General features: G+C 39.4%; 1 long non-coding RNA gene across 1 annotated transcript; it reads right to left on the minus strand.

Moving 5' to 3' along the window:
- Nucleotides 1–3,614: 3,614 nt before the first annotated feature.
- LOC133818606 (uncharacterized) lies at nucleotides 3,615–23,550 on the minus strand. Its single transcript, XR_009885970.1, has 2 exons — nucleotides 22,145–23,550; nucleotides 3,615–3,897 (listed from the first exon to the last, which is right to left on the minus strand). It is a non-coding gene; the product is annotated as an uncharacterized LOC133818606 (long non-coding RNA).
- Nucleotides 23,551–23,984: the final 434 nt, after the last annotated feature.

Genomic DNA, 23,984 nt, shown 5'->3' on the forward strand with positions numbered 1-23,984 from the left:
ACTAATATTAAATAACTCTTTTAAATTTAAATTTAAATTTGAATTATTAATTATTATTTCTTTTTTATAAATATATTTGCATAATATATTAAGTATATTTATTAATTCATATTAAAATATATACAAATTTAATTAATGCCAAAAAAATTTGGGTTGCATTGAGACAACGTTTCTATTAGAACTGTCTTCTCGTGTTAAAGGTAGATACGTGACGACAGTCTCTATAGAACAGTCATCTAATGTAATCTTCAGTTAGAATGGCACGACAGTTCTAGAGAGTGTGTCGTCTCATCTCTACTTTTAACATGAGACGACTATTCTACTAAAAATGTCGTCTGATGTGCATCGTCTAAGTACAATTTTTTAGTAGTGTCATAAAAGAAAACAAATAATAGGATAAAATAAACAATGAAACTAATCTATTCTAAAAATCGGGATCTTCTACATCCGATCCTTCATCTAGCATATCATCATCTATCTCTTCATAGTCATCATTGTTTTGTGCCTTAAAATGCCCTTGAGGAAGATTCATAAAAATTATATGCTTTTGTTCATTTGTAAACTGAAATTCCATTTTTGAAGTGAACCTAAGTATGAGAAAGTAATATCTCATAGCTACCGGCAATTCATCTTCATCATCTATGGTCTCCAAAATTTCATCTAAGGCTGCAATTACAATAGGGTAATCTTTAAATAATCTAATCACTAAAATATATTGCTCCACAGCTCTTATCATGATTTGCTTAGATTCTTGGAGGTGACCTATCTCCCTGTGGAAGAAAAGTAGTCTTCGATTGATTCTTTCTAGCACTCCTACGGTGTTTCAGGGTTCTCTAATTATTTTTAGGGCCTTAATGGCTTGGATATCCTCATAAGTTAATGCTCCATTCATTCTTAACTGAAAAACATAAAGACTAAAATCGTTAGCTATACTTATAAACATAATAACTATAACTTAATCACTTACTTGGCAGCCAGATTCAGAGCTTTTGAGTGTGTGTATCGAGGAGAACTTCATGCAAGTGAACTGTTGCTCTGATACCAACTGTAATGACCCAACTTATTCTAGACTTTGGACCATTAAAACTCCTTATACATAGACTGTAACACCCTGGATAACCAAGACCGTTACACTGTGTGTTTGAAATAGTGCAAGTCTTGCTAATCAAGTCATTTAGTTTGAACTGTGTATCTAATGACACAAAGGACTAGGTTAAATAAAATTTGGTTATAAACGGTTAAACTTTATTGAAAACAGACGTTTATTGTATGGGATCCCAAGTCAGGGTTTAAATAACGTAAATACAAAATTCTTAATTACAAATAGTTGAACAAGCCACTCTAATGGAAAAATATACATTTTAGGTTCTCGTTCCTGTATAACCCTTGACCGTGGCGGTTGAGCAGCTGACAATGTACACCTTGCCCCCAGAGCTCTCCAACCCATGGCCAACTTGCCTTACCTGCACCGTGTAGCACCCGTGAGTCGAAGCCCAGCAAGAAAACATAATAACATATCACAATAGTATTAGCAGCTAAACAGATCACAGAGTATTATCCAATAACCACAAAGCATTACTCAACTCTTTCAAAACCATTAAGTCCACTCAAGACAACACACTGGTCACTAATCAATAATCCAGCTCCAGATACTCATTAAATCATAGACAATAATCTATAACAGATATTCAGCACATATATTCAGATTCGAGATACAATCAAACACATAATACACTCTTATCACATAATATTCAGGGCCGACGACTTAGGCCGCACCCTCTGTTTAACCCACTGACTCCGGTCCGCTTAAACCGAGCTCAGTGCATAATAAGTTGTCCTCGAATACCAGTGTCCGAGCCGCACCCTGTGCGCAAATGTGGATTTCGGCACCCTTAGGCCGTTACCACATGTCCCCGTGGCATAATACCACCTTAAGACATTTATACCATTATAGGAAACTCTTAGTCCCAACATGTTCACATGGTGTATCACCATCACATAATAATACATACAAACATAGGGAAAACTTAGTCCCGTCCTATCCACATACACAGGTGCAGTTTTCTTACCTTGATTCCAAATGCTTTAATTAGAGAGAGAACGACCCCCGAGCACGATCCATTCCCGAGCCCTAGCTTGTCCCCTAGTCACAACCAAGACAATGAATTCCATTAATACTTGGATATAAGTTTCTGGTTATAAAACTAACTCCCGAGAAACCGAATTCGACCAAGCACGGTGGTGGAACCAATCCTGAGCACACTATACTACCTTCCCGTGCTTAAAACCCTCAAAAACTCATGTGTGCAACCAAGGGCTGCGGCCCTTCTCCAAAACAGAGCCAACCCCACACCTGAAGGGGACACGCGCTGCGGCCCTTGCTTTGGGCGCCACGGCGCTTGCCTTTGGCCGAGCCTTCTCGGCTCCTTTGCAAGCTAGGGCTGCAGCGCTCTAGAACAGAGCCACGGCCCTTCCCTTCGAACCCAAAATTTCCACCATTTCCAACCTCCAAACCTTAACCAAAACCATCCCAAAGCTCCCTACTTCAATATCAATCACGCCCAACACTTTTAAAACAACTTTAATATCATAATTCAACAGGAAACCCAATCTAAAACTTATTGCAATCCATGTTTCAATCTCTGAAACTCAAGAACATCAAACACCATAACCAACCATTTAAAACCCAGATTTAAACTTCTAATTCATAAATTAAAGGTTGCCTCTTTAGGTGAACCTCTTCTCTAAGCAAAATCCCAGCTGGTTCCCAAGTTCTAGCTTCAATTCAACCTTAAACATAAAAATCATGATTATCCAACTACCCAGAAAACTCAGAGCTTCTAACCTCAAAATCACAGTTGATTCTCACCTTGGCTTTAGTTGAATGATCCTTGGATAATCCTTGCACCAAGCTTTTAAATCCCCACTGAAATCCTCTGAAATCCCAGCCTAAATCCTCCAAATTCCCTCTGTTTTCCTTGTGTTTTTCTTAGTTCCCTTGAGTGAGAGAAGGGAGAGAGAATAAGAGTCGGTTTATGTTTTTCTTCCAAAATCTTCTTTATCTCTAACTTATCTTATTAAGCCAATCCCAAGGCTCGGGGTGCCAGAACCGTCCCCGAGGCCAAAATGGTAAAATCCCCCAATATTCCCGCCTAGACATCCTAACCTCAATTATATCTCCATATATTTATTTTCATGACCCGATAGTCTAATTAACTACCCGATACCTATAATATCCCTGACTTATCCAAAGTCAACTATTAAACCCCGTTGTGACTTTCCCGCTACTTGCTCCCTAGGATCGCCTCTTGTCGATAGTTACAAATGCACACACCTGTACACGCATATATATATTTATCAATCTGCCCACATAATAATGTGGTCTCAACAATTTATCACACACAATCACATTTATGCCCTAACGGGCCAAGATACCATTATGCCCTTACCAGCCAAACAGGGCCCGCATACTTATTCAATACCCATATTCACGCTTTCTTACCATTAATTCTCTTAACCTCCAATTATGCCCTCCCGGCACACTAATCAAGGCTCTTAAGCCTTAATAGTAATTTTGGGTCGTTACATAGACACTATTCTTAAGAAAACTTACATATGAAATAGTTATAACTTTATTAAAAAACTGTAAAACCAAGGTTAAAATACATAAAATTCGGAATATGATATGGAATCCCATTGTTTGAAAAATAAAATAAAACATAACTTAAATCTTAAAGAAATTTGGTTACAAAATCAAGTGCGGAAATACATAGAAATCATAATTAAAAGACTTAAACAGCTTCATCCTCGAATCATTCGCGCAGTCCACCGAATCCATTCTCCCTCAATACACATTCCCAAGCCGCCAAAAATCTTCCCGCCGCCATAATTATTTTCCTGCACATATAACATAAAGGAATGAGCCTAATGCCCAACAAGGAAAATCTACTACAAGCATGCAACAAAAACATATACATCAACTATAACATATACTATAAACATATATCATAATTCTAATCCATGTACATGGTAAACATTGGGGTTTGCCAAATAAACAACTATAACCCTCGTCATACAATGAGGTTTGCTAGCTAAGCAACTATAAGCCCCAAGAAAATATAAAAGGGGTTGGGGTTTTCCATTTAAGCAACTATAAGCCCCAAAACATATATATCATAACATATAAAACATATTATAACATAATCATATAAGCATATAATAACTATCCTATTTTCCTTACCAAATACCGGGATGTGAGAACAAGGACGGGATTTTGGAACACTCCTAAAAACCATTAATGAGAAGGTGAGTATTTCTAGAAGAAGAAGATGAAAAAGAAATGAATCTAAACCACCGAGAAGAAGAGCCTACCGAAATGAAACCTCAAGTTCAAAGAACTTAATTGCCTTTGAATGTACTATAACCGAACTACACCTCGATATCGAAATACACACTATTATCCTTACTTCTGAAGTGTTTAATAATCTTAAAATGATAAAGCTTATAACCCCAACTCAAGTGTTTAATACTCTAAAGTAAACCTAGCAGCTTGAAGGCTCTGAACTTAGCTTGAAGAATGAAGAAATGGCTGGGTACTAGGTCCTATTTATAGAGTTCAAGAATGAAAAGATCTTCTTTTATCTTGAATAAAAACAATGTCTTTTAATTGAAAAACAAGTGAATATTTGTTCAGCAGAGGCAGAAGACTCGGTCAAAAAAATTCTGGGCTTATCAAGAGGTTATGGAATAAAATGAGCTCGGTTTGAAAATTGTTTGAAAAACTTTCCCTAGAGCTGATATATCGCCCATGGTAGGCGATATATCGCCTGTGCTTATGTTCCCGAGGCTCGTCGAGGTGTTCGTGCAAAGTTACGTGTTTTTTCGTATTCCCCGAGTGGCGATATATCGCCCCCTAGAGCTGCGATATATCGGCATACGCTGAAATATTATACACGTAATTGCATTTTTTTCAGCCTAATTTGAATTGAGTAAACAGCTTTGACTAAGTCCCATAACAATTTCAAAGTTGTTGGTAGACTCTAGGGTTTTCAAATATTACTCTTAATAAACTATTCCTCAAAAATACTTAATTTCATAATAAACATGCACACGAAAAGTGTCATCATCTTATTGGGTCTATCTAAACCTTATTGTATAATAAATATCATCTTCATAATCAGCTATATTAATCAAACCTTATGCTATAATTAATATTCTTAAACTATAGGTTAAACTTATAAAATCTATAAGTGTTGCTACGAGTGTCCAACTAAGTCCCGGCTTGAACCAACATCCATAGTAATGAACATACTACAACTATTACTAGCTATTACTACTACTACTAGTACTATCTAACTAGCTAAGTAAAGTTCTTGGACTTTATAAGGAAGTAGCAATCTTAGACAATCCTTCCACAAAACGCATGTAAGAACTTGCCAATCCAAGAAAACTCCTAACCTTTGAAGCATTCTTTGGCCTTGGCCAATCTCTGACCGCCTCAATCTTGGCTGGGTGTACCTTGATCCCCTCCTTACAGACAATATGACCATCGAAAGTCACCTGAGATAACCAGAATTCACACTTTTTGAACTTTGCAAACAATCTGTGTTCCCTCAGTCTCGGTAGAACCAACCTCAGATGCTACTCATGTTCTGACTCTGACTGAGAATAAACCAGAATATCGGCAATGAAGACGATCATAAATTGGTCCAAATAATTCTTGAACACTCTGCTCGTCAAATCCATAAAAGCAGCTGGGGCAATAGTTAACCCAAAGGACATGACTAAGAATTCGTAATGCCCATATCTGGTACGAAAAGCAGTCTTCAGTTTATCTCCCTCCTTGACCCTCAGTTGATGATAACCATATTGAAGGTCTATCTTTGAGAATACCATTTTACCCTGCAATTGATGAAACAGATCATCTATCCTTGGCAGAGGATACTTGTTCTTAATTTCTAACTTATTCAATTCTCTGTAATCAATACAGATTGTCAGAGAACCATCCTTCTGCTTCACAAAGAGGAGTGGTGCACCCCATGGTGAAAAACTAGGTCTGATAAAACCCAAATCTAACAGCTCCTACAACTGTACCTTTAGTTCTTTTAATTCTATTGGGGCCATTCTGTAAGGTGCTCTAGACACTGGCTCTGTCCCTGGTGCCAGCTCATTCACAAATTCAATCTCTCTGTGTGGCGACAACCCTGGTAAATCTTTTGGAAACACATCCAGAAATTCACAGACTAGTCTGGTCTTCTCTGGTCCCACTGGCATGACCTGAGTGGTATCAACCACACTGGCTAAGAATCCTATGCAACCTCCTTGAAATAGATCTCTAGCCCTCAGAAAAGATATCATAGGTATACGAGGTCCATGCATAGTGCCAACAAACACAAAAGGATCCTCACCTTGAGGCTCAAAGGTTACCATTTCCCTTCTGCAATCTATGGTTGCCCCATATTCACTAACCAGTCCATACCTAAAGTCATGTCAAAGTCAGTCATAACCAACTCTATCAAATAACCTAGCAATGATCTGATCCATCTTTTGGATACTACTAACTCCCCAGTGGGTAACAAGGTTCCGAATCCCAAAGCATAGTAATCACATGGTCTACACAGTCTATCAATAATTCTAATAGAAACAATAGAATGAGTAGCACTAGAATCAATCAAAACAGTATAAGGGGTTCGAGCACTAAAAATCTAACCTATAACTACTGAGGGACAAGCCTGAGCTTCTGCCTGAGTTAATGCGAACACTCGAGCTGGGGCTGAGCTGTCCGCCTTTCTTGGATCTTCCTTTCTTGCTCTCGGGCAATCCTTCCTCAAATTTCCCACTACCCCGCATAGAAAGCAAGCTCTTGCCCAACACTACCCTAGATGGTGCCTCTTGCATCTACGGCACTCAGGAAAAGTCCTTTAGACCTCATTGCCGCTCTGGCGGCCCATTGTAATGCCAAGTGGTCTCCTGTCAGGGCCTGGAGCTGGGAAAGCATTAGGAGCCTTCCTCTTCTAATCACTAGGGCCTCCGCCCCTGTCTAAACATATAAATGGAGGTCCCACCCTCCTAATGTCTCTTGTGGCTGCATTATCATGCCAGATTGTGTTCTCTGTACTCTCAGTTGTGAGCATCTTCTCAACCACCTGTGCATAAGTAGTCACTCCTTGCATAGTGGTAATATGAACATCACGGGCTATCCTAGGATGTAGCCCCTGGAGAAACCTCTCCCTTCTAGTCCAATCAATAGGCACAAGTTCTCCTACAAACTTTGCCAATCTGTAAAACTTGAAAACATATTCAGTCACTGACAAACTTCCCTGAAACAACTTGCTTAACTCTTTAGCTTTTGCAACCTTGATGGCATCATTATAGTATTTTTCATTAAATAAAGTCTGAAACTCTTCCCAACTCAAGGCATTAACAATTCTGGTCTTGGATATCACTTCGCACCAAATTTAGGCATCCTCCCAAAACATATATATATATGGAACAAGCCACCCTCTCATTACCAGACACCCTCATAAAGTCTAAGATGGTGGTAACCATGCTCATCCACTACTCGGCCTTAGCTGGATCTGCACTACCCTAAAAAAATGGAGGGTGTTGTTTCCTGAACCTTGCATAAAGAGGTTCCCAATTATTCCTAGCCTCTGGCGGCTGCTCAACTTTTGGCACCGTTACAAGTGGTTCCTCTGGCAAAATGTTCCCTGCATGAACCTGCTATTGTCTCAGGATGCAAATTTCTTCTTCCTACCTCATCACCCTGGCTTGTAAATCAATAAGCAACTGCTGCCAATTTTTAGGAGCTGGCTGAGGGGTCTGACCCTGGTCTTTATCTTGGCCCTGTCTATCATTCTGGTCTTGATCTTTCTGGCCATCTTATGATTCTACCTGTCTTAGAAGCATAATTTCAACTTATACCTTGATGCAATAATCAATGCGACCAGTAAGATAGTCATAACTAATCCTCTTGCCACCTCACGGTCCAAGATCAAGCAGAAACTCATCCACGTTCAACAGTCATGCTAATAAGTATGTCGATTCATAAGCACATAACAATTAGCATTTAACACTTAGCCATTATAAATTAAGAATGCTAATAAGCATTTTCTAGCAATACCCATCATAATAAGCACGTTCTTTCTCATCATGCAGCAGTCAAGGGCCAGTCCTATCAATGTATCTCAAGCATGCAAGTAAAGCATTTATATTCTATTTAAGCAGTTAACCACATAAATAATTACCGAACCATGACTCGAGCTTGTCTTCAGTGGCTAGTGTACATGGCCAGCCACTCTACAAGAACCCTTAACCTTAGCACCCTCTGATACCAAGTTGTAATGTCCTGGATAGCCTTAACCTTCATATTGCGTACTTTAAATAGTGCTTCACTCGCTAAATGAGTCTTTAGGCCATAAACATGCATCTAAGTTTTATTAATTGTCAGGGTTAAAATTTTGGTCAAAAGGAATGGATATATTTTATTTAAAATGTTCAACTATGCAGGGGATCCCATAAAAGTGTTTACAAAGTTGTTTACAATCCAAAATGGTCATTACAATTAAAAAGTTACAATCTGCCGACCTAAGCGGCAAAAATAGGGTTAAACCCTAGTTTCCCTAAGAAACATCTTGGCCGTGGTAGTCAAGTGGCCGCATATGTACATGTCGCCACCTAAGCTCTCCACTCAAGGCTGGGTAAGCTTTTCTTTCCCTTTTACCTGCACCACATAGCACCCGTGAGCCAAGGCTCAGCAAGAAAACTTATTACTGCATGTATACAAGTATTAATAAATGATCATTCTTGGGCTTGTAGACCTAACCAGATGATGACTGTTAAGTCGTTTTGGGATCTTGTGCTCTGGATTAGTGACTATTAAGTCATTCTGGGGTCCTGCGCCCTAAATATATAACTAATAAGACATCTCAAGGTCCTGTGTCCTGAATAGATGACTAATAAGACATCCTGGGGTCTTGCACCCTAAGCCATGTGACTATCAAGTAACCTGAGCCTTTTAGCCCTGGCTTTGAGTAACTAGCCACAGACTAGCCAATATCTTTAGTTTTCTTCAACCAATAGGTCGGACGAGCATATAATGCTCCTATTGATTAGATCTAATCATATTGACCAACGTTCAATTGCTATTGACGCTCTTGACTCATAAGTCAATTCCATACGACCAGCGCTCAGTACTATTGTCGATCCTGACTAATAAGTCAGAGCTTCATGACCAGCACTTAACACCATTGTCGTTTTGGACTAATAAGTCAGTTTTTTCTTCAGATAAACAATGCATTCAAGCATTCAAAATGCAACAGTTATCCAAATATAGAGTAATCAACATGCTTCAACAATAATCATGTATGTCAGATAATGGGTGCAGTTTTCTTACCTCAAGCTTGAGTGTAAAATAAGTTAAGAACGACCCTTGAGAACGATCTTGTCCTTAGGCCCTTAGCAGTCACCTAATCATAACCAAATATGAAGTCCCATCAATAAAACGAGTAATAAAAGATTCTGGGACCAAGTCGTAGCCCCTGAGACCTTGAATCCTACCAAAACGGGTACTAGATTCGATCTTGAGCCTTAAGGTTCGAAAAACCCCACTTAATACTAAGTAAAACCATGCCTTGCTCAAAAAGAACAGGTAGGTCATGTTCTTCCCCCAAGGGCCGCGGCGCGCCTTCTAGATAGACAAGCCCATGCATTTTCTTCAATCCAAACTCAACCAAAAACACAACCCAACAATCACAATATCAAAACCAAACCACATAACCACCAATCTAGCAATAAAACCCAAGCTTCATAACACCTAAAACACCACCAATAACCCAATTCTAAGATCAAACTTCCAATCTTATAAATAACCTTAAAAATAGAGTATAACCTCAAAGGTTAAGCTAGAATCCTTACCTCAGATTTGAATTGATTCCCCTGAATTGTTGCAACTCAAACCTAAACTCTCAAGCCTCAAATCCTCAAGCTTTCATCTTCTAGATTTGCCTCAAAACCAAACCGAGTGAGAGAGAAAGGAAGTGGTTGAAAGAGAAGAGAGAGAAACTCTATTTTCTATGGTTCATTCCATGATTTTCCGCTGGCTAAGTATATCTATAAGCCTAAATTACTAAAATGCCCCTAGGCCAAACTATTTCCTTAAAGCCACCCAAGGGTAAATTTATCATTTCTAGCTACCCCTTTAATCATAATTAACATCCTCAAATTCAATTTACTCCCAATATCCTTAAATAATTACCAAATCATTTCCCATTACCCGCTCATTCCTTGTAATGTAATTAACCTCGTTATAACAAAACCGCTAACTTGCTTCCTAAGATCGTCTCATGCCGAATAGCTCAAACATAATCACATAATAATGTGATCTCACCCATATATCACATACATGCACACAAATATACAAATATAGCCATATAATAATACAACGCACATAATCATATAATAACGCAATAAATAAATTATGGCCCTCATGTCCCCATAATCTAGGCACTAAGCCACATTAGGGAATTTGGGACATTGCAATATGCACTCTAGAGGTCCCTGGACAAAATAGCCTCCCTCAAGGAGAAAATCCGAGGCTCTTAGGAAGAGATTGCTCTAGCAAAGGCTGCCCTCGAAGCCGAACAAAAACGCTCTCGAGAGGTTGAGGAAGTTTTCCAGAAGACCACAAAGGACATGTAGCGGGAAAAAGAGGAGATGAAAATGGCTGCTGAAAGTATGCAACGAGCCCAGGAGGAGGCTAAGAAAGCCACAGCTGTGGTCGCCCGAGTGGTCCTTGAAATCTCCCAACTTCAGGAGCATGTTAAGGAGGCCATCTACCAATCTGAGCTAGGGGAGAGAAAAACCCTCCAACCCATGAAGATGAATAGGTCCTCTTGGTGTCGGGAGGAGAATGTAGAAAGGGAAATTTAGACAATTGCCGAGGATGCCTTCCATATGGACTGGTATCACAACAAAGACATGAGCTCAGATTTCATTCGAGAGCCCGAGAAGTATAGACTATGTTGGGAATAGTGCCCTTAAAGCAATTGTAGTTGACAAATGTCTTAAATGAAATAAATAATTGAGTTGAATTATTATATATATAGACTATGTCTGATATTATATGATAATATTAAGTGAATATCAGAAAATTCCAAAGTTTATCTATGTGGTCTTAATCTCATATAGGTATGGGAGGATCGAGATTAAGATACTAAACATAAATAGTTCGCATTAAAATAAAGTTATAGAATCTTTAGATTAATTACTGCTAGTATGGTCCACTAGTATAATGAATACATATGACCTAGATCTGGGTTACTAGTGTAGTAGGACACTTTAGTGGAGGTACTTTGCATGCTGAGAGTATGTAGAACTGGACCAGATGTGATTTGTCAATACTTATTCAAATACCGTTTCATAGTAATAATCAAACTCATCAAATGATGATCATATACACGATGATCTTAATCCTGAGGTTACTATTAACTCCTATATATGTCATATGATCCTTTGATTCATGCATTAAGGTTTACCAGAATGATCAGGCTAAGAACGATTGTTTTGGGGACTCAATGATGTATAAGGCAGGGGACGTAGTTTAACAGATATGGAATCTATACCTTCTTATAGATTGAATAATGGTTCCCTATTAGGTTGACTTTTTAATTGAAAAGGTTATGAGCGCTCACGTCGCAAACTCGTTGTGACACAACCTTCACTAGGAAAGTCAATGGTACTCTAGGAACAAGATGTAGCTAAAATGGTAAAACGGTAATTTTATTCCCTTTTAATTATGAACCATTAATAGAGGATTAACGTTGTATGTAATAATTATATCAATGGACATTTTATTCTTAATAAAGTACTTAGTAAATATATGTCTATAATTATCAAGAGTTCAATCTCATATTTTTAGTGGAGTAATCATGAGATTAATAAATATGATTATTTAATCAAAGAGCTTTGATTAATAATGTAATATTTATTGGAGCTTGATATTATAGGTCCATAGGTCCCTAGGGTAGCTCTATCAACAACATGTCAATGTAAGAGTTGATACAAGGGTATAATTGTAATTTGGAAATTTGAGAATAATTTTATTCTTCGGGTCAAATATGCAATTATATGATAATTGAGGTTGAATAATTAATTTAGAATTAATTATTATTTTCGAAAATATATTTATTAAATTAAATATATAAATTTTTGAATTTTATATAGATAAATAAATAAATAAAATTTTGAAATTAATTATTTTATTTGAGTGGGAGAAAATAAAATTGGTAAGTCAAAAATAGTTTTTGATTTATTTAATTTTAAAAGATGATGATAATGATGATCATCAATTTAAATTTAGAATTTGGAATTTAAATTTTGAAATATGGTTGTCATCTTTTCCTTAAAAAGATGAACACCTCATTTTGTGGGAGATTGATTTTAATTAAATAATAAAATAAAAGAAAAATGTACAATCCCTGAAAAGAGAATAGCAGTACACGCCTGACATAGTGTAAGTACTGTGCCATGCGTGTACCACTATATGGATATTGTACTTGTGTAGTTTTTATTTTATTTATTCATTTATTTAATAATTTGAAAATAGTTTTTTAAATTTGGTAAGTTAGATATGCACCTAAAATCTAATCCTATCATCATTATTATAATATATTTATATTACTATTATTATGAGGAATAATAAGGTAATATAAATATATATATATGATATAGAAGAAGAAGAGAAATATACACAATACAAAAAATATACATCAGACACAACACAAATCACAACTCAAAATAGTTCTCAGAGTTTATTATTGGACAAAAGCTCTCTATTTCTTCTTGTTTATTCTAGTCATTCTCATACCATAATCAAAATTCTCGTGTGTTGAGATATACTTGTGATTCTTAAAATACAAATTCATCTTCTCTATGTGCCCACACACATCTTGAGGTGTAGAGAACACTCCAGAAGATCGTGGTTTGAGTACTCAAAAATTTGGATAGGAAGATCGTTAAAAATACAATAAGACTCAAGGACACTTGATAGGCTTCAAGAGGTAAAAGTTTATGTTCTTAATATTTTTTTGTGTTTATATGTTGTATATAAATATATTGTATATTTATACACATATCTGTTGCATGATTAATAGTATTGTATGATAATGTTTCAGAATTATTTTCTTGGTCATATAAATTGTTTATATGATTAATGACTTTTTCTATTGTTGTTGTTTTGTTGTTCATAAACAACAATGGGCCCACCACACAAAGTTTTTGTTGCATGCTTTGAATGGTTTTCCAACAGACTCCTCTTCGAAGAGCGTCTCCGAGCAACTCACGCTGCGGAAGCAGCTCGAACGGCCGAGGCGACCCCGTCCACCAAGGCCACTCAACCAACTGAGGCGACTTCGGCTATTGAAACGACCCAGGCAGAGGGTGCCTCGAGTGCAGACTCGATCATTGTACTGGTGGAGAAGGTCCTGGAGGACTGTTCATAATTTTCATACTTAGGCCTGTGTGCCATAACTTGTTGGGGTATAGACAAACAACGCTTGAGCCCCCGAGCACAGTTGTAACTACTTTCCCATTTTACGAATTATGCAACATGCCTTGCTTTTTATTTTGGTTTGGTTGTATGAATTCAATGTAACCTACCTGCCACGAGAATAAGAACTCAAACCACTTTAAACACTTGGTTCTATAAATTCAATGTAACACAATTGCCACGAGAACAAGAACTCAACCTGTTTTAAACATCTGGTTCTATAAATTTAACGTAGCATGATTGTCATGAGAATAAGAACTCAAACTGCTTGAAACACTTGGTCCTATAAATTCAACATAATACAACTTCCACGAGAACAAGAACTGAACCCGTTTTAAACATCTACTTCTATAAATCCAATGTAACATGATTGTCACGAGAATAAGAACTCAAACTGTTTTAAACGTCTGGTTCTATAAATTCAACGTAACATGATTGCCATGAGAATAATAACTCAAATAGTTTTAAAGGTGATTCCAACATTTAGTGTCTCTTGTAGGCTCATAGTCCTAGAGGTAACTTTAACGGGGAATTTAGTATTAGTCCTAACTCGGCGTCCTGCATCCCCGCAATCCAAAGATTTGAGCTTTCATGGGGCCTTGCACATGGAATCACCTCCCCCCCGAGTAGTCAGTTAAGGACTTTCAAAGATTCCACTTGCCATTTTAGATCTCATAGCTCATTGAGCTTGATGTCCTAGGGAGGTCACGTTAATTGGGTGTCCGAGTACAAATGACTCGGGCATCCGTTCACATCTCGAGGGTTAGGATTTGGTTATTACTCCTTAGGAGTGTGCTGTCCTCGGGAGGTAACATGAATCTCTAAGTTCACGGTGTATTGGGTTTTTTCAGGTTTTCTAGCTATGGGATATGGGTACACCAGGGGAGCTTTGCTCGTTAATTAGCCAAGCTCCCCATATAAAAGATTTCCCGGGGCCAAGTACGGGGTACTCGGCCTTCCATTTGCATCTCAAGATCAAGAGACTTGGTCAAAGCTCCTCCGGCTCGGTGTCCACGGGAGGTGACAAAAAGTCTATTCTCGCGCTACTAAGGTTTTCTAGCTCCTAGGCGCTAAGCTCTGTTCTACCCGGAACAAGCTTAGTCTTCTAGGATAGATTAGTCTCCTAGGATTTTCTATTCTTGGGATGGTGACGCTAGGCTTACTCCTTGACAAGCTTAGTTTCCTAGGTCGTTCCCTGCGAAGCATAATGCTACCCTAACCCCATGCTCCCCACAGGCGAGTGGGTGCTTTTACATAACATTAATAGAATACAAAGGAGACCAAATAATATAAGCAGATAATAAATTTCTTACCGTGTTTTGCATACATAGTTTCCATTACATGCGCCCAAAGGCTACAGTGGGTATTACAGAAATCAACAATGTTTGGTGCTCATATCACTTGTATTACCAACGAAGATGCTTGGCATTCCAGGCATAAGGAATCAGCTCCCCACTCAATCGGGCTAACTTAAATGTTCCCAGGCACACAACACTCTTGACTTGGAATGAGCCTTCCCAGTTAGGTCCCAACACTCCTGCACCAGGGTCTCGGGTGGCTTAGAAAACTCTTCGCAACACCAGATCTCCAACCCCAAACTTTCTATCCTTTACTTTGGAGTTAAAATACATGGCTACCTTCTGCTGGTAGGACGCTACTCAAAGTTGAGAAGTTTCGCGTAACTCCTCCACAAGGTCCAATGATTCTGCTGGTACTCATAGAAAGAAGAATGGCCAGTTGAAGTCCTGGCAATGGTGCAGTAGCTCCACAATGACCTAGGCAGCTCCTCGGGCCAAGCTCCTTTTGCCTGCTCCAGCCTCTTCTTCAATGTGGACTTTAGTGTCTTGTTAACTGCTTCCACTTGGCCATTGGCCTGCGGATGGGCCACGGAAGAGAACCTCTTGATGACACCATGCCATTGACAGAAGTCCGTGAACACTTCACTATCGAACTGTAATCCGTTGTCGGAGACTGTCTTCCTCGGGAGTCCATACCGACAAACGATGTTTTTAATAAAGAAATCCAGAGCCTTTTTGGAGGTGATTGTAGCGAGTGGCTCTGCCTCAGCCCACTTTGTGAAGTAGTCGACAGCCACTATGGCATATTTCACTCTTCCCTTCCCTGTAGGCAGAGACCCGATAAGGTCGATGCCCCAAACAAAAAAAGGCCATGGGCTGGTCATCTATGTAAGCTTATTTGGAGGCGCTCACGGGATGTTGGCAAAGCGCTGACACTAATCGCATTTCTTGACATAATCTATCGCGTCTCCATTCATGGTGGGCCAAAAATATCGTTGCCTAAATATCTTCTTCGAAAGGCTCTACCCCCCCCCCCCCCCCCCGCGTGATCCCCGCAGAAACCTTCGTGTGCCTCTCCAAGTATTAGACTACTTCTTGCATGGACACACACTGAAGCAAAGGCAAGGAATAAACTCGCCGATAAAGCATATTGTCCATGATTATGTATCTCAGTACTTGATAAAGCAGCTTTCAAGCTGCCTTCTTATCTTGGGGCAACTCCCTGGAGACAAGATATTTAACTATTGGCTCCATCCACCCATCTCGGGGTTGTACAAACTCCACCTCCTCTGGAACTGAGATACTTGGGGACTCCAAGTAATCAATGGGTACCACATTGATCAACTCAGTGTCTTTGGTTGTGGCCAACTTAGCCAGGGCATCAGCATTGGAATTCTGCTCTTGCTCCTGCTGAATAGTGAATCTTCGAAAGTTATGTAGCATTATTTGAGCCTTTGCATGGTATGCTGCCATTTTTGTTCCTTGGGCATGGTACTCTCCAAGAACCTAGTTCACAACGAGTTGAGAATCTCTAAAGATCTTGAGACCCTCGACCTTGAGCTCCAGAGCTACACGAAGCCAAGCGATTAAGGCTTCCTACTCCGCCTCATTGTTAGAGGTGCTAAACCCAAAGTGGAGGGCACTATGCACTCTATGCCCCTCGGGGGAAACCAAAATAAGTCCCACCTCGATGCCATTTTTATTCAAAGACCTATCCACGAACAACTTTCAGGTTGGTCTGACCATTGGGGTACCCTCAGCCTTCTCCTAATTCCCCATGCACTCGGTGATGAACTTAGTGAGAGCCTGAACTTTTATGGCAGTCCTCGGATGTTAGGAGATGTTGAACTAACTTAACTCCACCGACCACTTCAAGAGTCTTCCCAATGACTCAGGTTTCTGAAGGACTTGTCTGAGGGGATGGTTTGTGAGGACCTTAATCGGATGCACCTGGAAGTATGGTCTTATCTTTCAAGAGGCCACCGCTAAGCAAAAAGTTAACTTCTCCATCAGCAGGTACCTAAACTCTGCTCCGAGGAGTATTTTGCTAACATAATAGACGAGGTGCTGAACACAGCTTTCTTCCCTTACCAATCCAGCACTGATGGCATCCTCCGTGATAGCCATATAGAGCAGGAGGGGATCTATGTCTATTGGCTTGGACAAGATCGGAGGGTTTTCCATGTGTACCATGAGCTGTTGGAATGCCTTTTCACACTCTTCCGTCCATTCAAACCTCTAACTTCCTCGGAGGACATTGAAGAAAGGGACGCACTTGTCCATTGCCTTGGAGACAAAACGGCTCAGAGCTGTGATCCTCCTTGTTAGGCTCTGAACGTCTTTATGTTTCCAAGGAGATGGAATCTCGATTATGGCCTTGATCTTCTTGGGGTTTGCCTCAATTCCCTAAGCACTGACAATAAAGCCTAGGAACTTACCGGAGGCGACCCCACATGTACATTTTTTGGGGTTTAATTTCATTCCGAAATGGTAGAGAACTGCAAAAACCTCAGTCAAGTCGCCCACATGGTCAAGGGTTGTCCTGGACTTGACCAACATGTTGTCCACATAGACCTCCATGTTTTTCTCCAACTAGTTCTTGAACATCTTGTTAACCAGCCTCTGGTAGGCGGCGCCAGCATTTTTCAGCCACAAAGGCATTACGATGCAACAATAGACACCCTTATCGGTTCAAAAGCTAGTGTGCTCCTGATCTGTGACATGCATGGATATCTTGTTATATCCCAAGTATGCATCCATGAAAGACAGCAACTCGTAACCAGAGGTGACGTCGACCATCTGGTCTATCTTGGGAGCGGAAAGCAGTCCTTCGAACAAGCCTTGTTAAGGTCCAAGAAATTAATGGATGTCATCCAAGTGTCATTCATCTTGGGCACAAGAACAAGATTGGATAACCATCTGGGGTATTAGGCTTCTTGGATAAACCCATTGGAGAGGAGCTTGTCCACTTAGGCCTTGAGAGCCTCTTTCCGAGTTTGACCAAACGTCCGTTGCTTTTGCTGGACGGGAGAAACATGAGGATCAATATTCAAGGCATGGCATGTGATATTTGGATCAATACGATTCATGTCGGAATGTGACCATGTGAACACGTCTTGGTTTTCTCAGAGGAAGCCCATCAATGCCTTTCAGACTTTTGTTTTTAGGCTTCGCACAACTTTTATTTTTTTGTCGAGGTAAAGGTATCAAGAACTATCTCCTCCACCTCCTCTATCGATTCGATGGACCTATCTTCTTGAACCCTTTGGTCTAACTCATCGGGCCTAGTCTCCTGGACAGCTTGTACCTCCGAGGCCTCGAATTTCTCGGAGCCTTCCTCCCCCACCATCATCACAGGAGCTTTGAGGGAGACATTGGAACACTGTCTTGCCTCATTCTGCTCTCCACAGACCGTGCCAATTTCTACATCTGTGGGGATCTTCATGCACAGATGGCAGATGGAGGTGACGACTCCAAACTCCACCAGCGTAGGTGGTCCCAATATGGCGTTGTATGCCGAGGAGCAGTCCACCACCACAAAGGTACAATATTTGAAGGCCTGGCGAGGCACCTCTCCAAGTGTCACAGGGAGATTAATTTGTCCCGTCGGGATAAGGGCCTCTCCCGAGAATCCGTAGATTGTCGAGGCACACAGGGACAAGTCTGTTGTGGTAAGCCATATCTTCTCGAAGGCTGACTTAAACAAGATGTTCACCGAACTCCCGTTGTTTACTAGAATCTGCGCCACTATTTTGTTGGAGATTTGGCTCTCAATCACTAACGAGTCATGATGCAGGAAATGAACTCTCTGAGTGTCATCTTTGGAGAATGTTGTGACTTAGCTAGTCATTCGTGGCATTTGGGCAGGCAGCTGGGCCAAAGCCATTACCTCATCATCGTGATTCAAAACTCGTGCATACCTTTGCTGCGAGCTTCATGAAATGCCCCCAAGTGAAGCCCTCTTAAGATGGTTCCTAGCTGCCCGTTCACCATAGGAGGTCCTTGGGCCACTGGATGTTGGGGAACTACAGGAGCTACTGCTGGGACCTATGGCGCAACATTTGGGACCACCGGTCCTGCCACGAGAGGCTATGCTTGACGCGCTACACCCTTAGCATATTGATGGACATGTCCTATCTTGATGAGATTCTCAATCTCATCCTTGAGTTGGCGACACTCATTGGTGTGGTGCCCTAGGTCGTTGTGGAAACGACACAATTTTCTAGGGTCTCGCCTATCTTTGTATCTTCGGATGGGTTGTGGCTTCCTATAGTGAACGTGTTGTGTCATAGCCACAAAGATATTCTCTCGGGAGTCTACCAAGTTGGTGTACTCAAAATATTGTGAGACATACTTCTCGCCAGATGTGACTCCCTACTCGGTCTGTGCGGTTCCGCTTCCCCTAGGCTTTCAGCCCTTACCTTTCCCTACACACCTATTGTTGTTGGAAGCTCGACTGGATTCCGTAGGCTGGGAAGGGGCAACAACTCGAGCACTGAATGTAGGTTGAAAAGCACTGTATCCATTGGGTGCTGCCCCCTACCCTATCAAAGCCACACTGAATCCAAGAGCGCGTACGACGCTATAACCGAAAGGTAGAGCACTTTGACTAGGTTGGACTCCCCCCAATATTGGTTGGACGAGAGCGAAAGGGGAATATTGGATTCCCGTAGCCACGGGACCAGGCGTGACTGAAGTGGGGAAAAAAACTGATGCTTCGAACGCTCCAATCTGGGCATCCTCCCAGCTGATATATTCTTGCGCTAGACTAACGAAGTCATTGAGTCGTCTACATCCCCTCTGTTGGAGGTCATCCTAGAGCGGGGATCCCGTGCGGATGCCGACTTGTACTACCATCAATTTTTGGCTGTCATCAACCCTTTTGGTTCTCGCTGCCTCCTTGAAGTGTTTTATATATGCCTTGAGAGTCTCGAAGGGCCCTTGCTTTATATTGGCCAAGGGATTAACCTGAAAGCTTACCTTCCGAACTCCTATGAATTGCCTTAGGAAGGCAGATGATAATTAATGTAATGATTGAGTGGATCCTGGTCGGAGCTTTTTGAACCATTCATCTGTTGGTCCTGTAAGGGTGATCGGGAACACATGACACTGAGCATCGTCGGAGACGCGATGCACCAACATCAACCTGTTGAACTTAGATAGATGGTTTGTGGGGTCCCAGCCACCCTAGTCCACGAATCTCCGGTATTAAGTGGATTGGAAACTTGTTATAGCAAGTTTCAATGGTCTATTCTCAAGCAGCGTTTAGATTGCTCTGAGTACAATGTGCTTTTCCTTTTTTAAAAACCGAACCCCTTACAATGAGACTCGTAGCACTATTTATAGAGGATGGGGTAATTAATACTATTCATTTGTAATTAATATATATTCTTCCTGTGATTGGGGGATTAATATCAATGCAATGCATTGGGCTGCATTGAATAGAGACCACGACCCAAGCCAGATCTATGGGGCCCACTTCAGAAAGGTACATACCTTATGGGGAACATACCCCTGGTACTGTCAGAGCATGTTGTACGTATTTCCGTGTTAGACGCCGTAGTGGGAATGCGAATTGTCGAATCGTACAATTGACAACACTATAGGCGGATCGCTTAAAAGGTTGTTAGGTGCTCCTCTGTTGCTGTGAACCCGCACTGGCTGACACCTGGCGCCTTATCTTAAGTATGAGAACTAGAACCTTGGACCTGGGAGACGATTGGGGGGAGGAGAGCTTTCGCTTTAATTGCCTGAGCCGGAGAACCTTCGGCTCAGAGGGCAAGCCTTGGAGAGTAATCTACCTTACCTATTGGCGGAGACAAACAACCTCACCTAAAAGGATCGTCGCCTCAAATAGAGCCCTCGGGGGGTAACATACTCCGAAGACATTTAAGATCGTCAGAGACAATCATTGTGAGTTGCCACGTGTCGGAGGAGAAAATACAGACAACACCTAGCTATATAAGATCCAAACTCTTGTCTTTTATTTGAGAACGATAATAAAGTAGTCTAATATTCTATAATCATTTCTTGATAGTTTTTCATTTCCAAAAAAAAAAAAATAGGGCATACATCAATTTGAAAGTGGTCATTAATTACGAATGATCTCATAAATAAGTTTACCTACCTAATAGTTTATCAATCTGTAGTGAGGCTTGACCCGCTTTTAAAGATTGGTTCAAATCGCCTACCTTGAAATATATGACTGAGGCAACATTATTACTCTCATTAATTTGAATAGACCAAAATCACACCGAATCTCTCGCTATTAATCATGCTCAATGTTGGCCTCAAATCTCTCTCTTTTCATTTTTAATTAGAAAAAAAAAACTACAATAATCTCATAATATATGGAAATTTTATAGTAGGAGGTAACTTTAGCCTCTACAGGCTGTTTTGAGCACGTAGATAAATTATAAGTCATACGCTTTTATATGAAGATATATATTTTAGTTATAACATGTATTCCACCAGTTTTCGAAAAATTTTGAATAATTTACGATGTCCAAAATAGAGAGTTCAAACAATGAATTGCGTACACATGTGTTTTTTTATATACGTGTGCAACTAACCATTTTGAACTTTAATTTTCGGCATCATAAAGTATATAAAAAAACTAGGCAATAATTTTTACATATACCAAAAACATGAATGCTCCAACCGGTAGGGGCTAAGTTGACACCCTACTATAAAATATCCCTATATATACCGAGTAATGATATGTACACCAAAATTATGACCAAAAGATTACACCAATTAACGTGACAGTTTATTTAACCAATCAAATATATATCAGACAAGACTCACTATTTTAAAAAGCAGTACACATCACAGTTGGTGTAATATTTTGGTTCACATATCATTAATCATATATATATATATAATATAACATAATGTGTGCTTTTCACGTTAATAATAATTGATTGTTGTATAAAAATTACAATTAATTTAAAGTAATATATATGTTACACTCGAAACATCACATATATATACAACTATATATATATATATATTAATTACTTAAGCTTTCTCACAACCATCGATCAATCTCCATATCATGAAAATAATTAATTACCATAAAGTATGTTCTCTGGAGATTTAGTTACACATGTCTTATGTTTCATTTAGTAAAATATCTATACGAGCTTTATTTATACATGTACAGAGATCCAACGTCATGGATCGAACTATATATGTCCGAAAAGAAAAGAAAGAGAAACACAAATTAATGAAGCAGTGAACCATTTTTTTAGAGATCACATATGTATGACTATGTATCATATAAGTAAGTACAGCTGACCGTATATAGGACCACCACTGTCTTCTGAGTTTGGATCGTTTGCAAAGACACTGCAAAATGCAGCAAAGTACCCCATACAAGTTCTTCAAGCCATATATGCATTAATTATTTTTGCCACAAAGATTTTCATATATATATACACCCACACACATAATGTGTGGTTATTATATATACCGTATTTAATAGATATGTGAGTCAGTAGTAGACTCCCTCTCCATGCATGTGTGAAGTTTACTAGTGGAACTCAGAAAGTCTATGCATTTATATATGTACAATATATATGCATTACCTATATATATATATATATTTACTTCGCTGTGTTTCATTAAATTTTAATCATTAATTTCAGTTATTTTATAATTGAGATTTTTAACTGAACAAGTACGGACCATAATCAAGTTTGTAACTTTAATAACCCAGTGGATGAGAAAGCTAGGTAGCTAGCTAATCAAACATTAAAATATCCCCAACCAGCTAATTAATTCTCATTAATAAATTATATATGTATATAATTAATAACACACATATTGCAGTGAAAAACAATAACATAAATGATATATATAATTAAGCCACCCAAAAGCTAAAAGCACTTAAAGAAAAGAAAATAAGCCAACAAAAGAAGCCAAGTCCTGAGCTCGGGCATGTTTATTCTTTGAACCCCGGAGTAATAGTATTGCCAGTTATTATTTGGAATAATACTTGCTTGGTAAGGTTGTTCAGGCAAACTCGTCACGTAGACGAACCTCGGAGGAGGCGGTGGCTGCGGCAGCTGCTGGACCACTGGGCTGCAATATGGCGTTTTTGGAGGCGGCGGCGGCGGCTGCTGTTGTTCACAGGGGTTGACGCAAGGGCACGATCCACACTTTATTCCCGTATGAATTTCATGATGACCAGGTTCCTCTTGTGCTTTTCTATCTAGCTTTTGAAGAGAAGAAGATACGACTAAAAAGAACAAAAGAGGCAATAAAAGTACCACTGTTTGGGGGCTCCAACGTTGAGGCGGCATCATTATTTTTCTGATCAATTTGTGTTGTTTTGTGTTGTGTGTGAGTTTATAAGAATGACAATGGGGGGAGAGAGAGATAGAGAGAGAGAGAGACTAGTGATGATCAAATGAGATAAGATGATGAGTTTGGGGTTACGTATTGGGGTGCATGGAATGGAAAGAGTATAAGGGTGGGTGTGGGGAGAAGGTTTGATTGGGTTAGGTGAGTTTAATTAATTCGGGGGAAGAGGCACAGACAGAGACTTATTTTCATTACGTATTATTATGGTCTCTCTTTGTTTCAAATGCCTTCGATAGCGAATGGCATGTGATTGTTGTAATTGTGGGGGACCTTATATGTTCGGTTTGTTACTGACCTATTCTCTCTATAATTCATTTATATATTTTTATCATCTTCTTCTTTTTTGCCCTTTCCTTAATTCTTTCTTGAAACCATTTTAGAGTTGGCAACAACACATAATTTGGTCATTTTCATAATTTATTTTGTTGTGAGTATTACGTATATATAATACCAATAATATATTTCTGCTCTCCTGGCCGAAAATGTAATATTAACTTTTTCTCTTTTAAGTACTTTATTATATATATATATATATACTATTATGAGAATATTCCTCGGCATGGCTTTTTATTACATTATCTTGCCTTAATTTTTGCGTGAGCTAATTAGTATCAATATAATAATATTTAAGAGGATGCCTTCGTTAATAATATGATACTTAATATGAATAATTTGAGTAATTCTAATTTGCATCAACATTATTAAGCTATATTACTATTTATAATACATACATATATACATATTAATTTGTACTAGGTCACTTTTGTATAAGG

This window comes from Humulus lupulus, chromosome 2 (assembly GCF_963169125.1).
Source record: "Humulus lupulus chromosome 2, drHumLupu1.1, whole genome shotgun sequence".
In the NCBI taxonomy this organism is placed as follows: domain Eukaryota; kingdom Viridiplantae; phylum Streptophyta; class Magnoliopsida; order Rosales; family Cannabaceae; genus Humulus; species Humulus lupulus.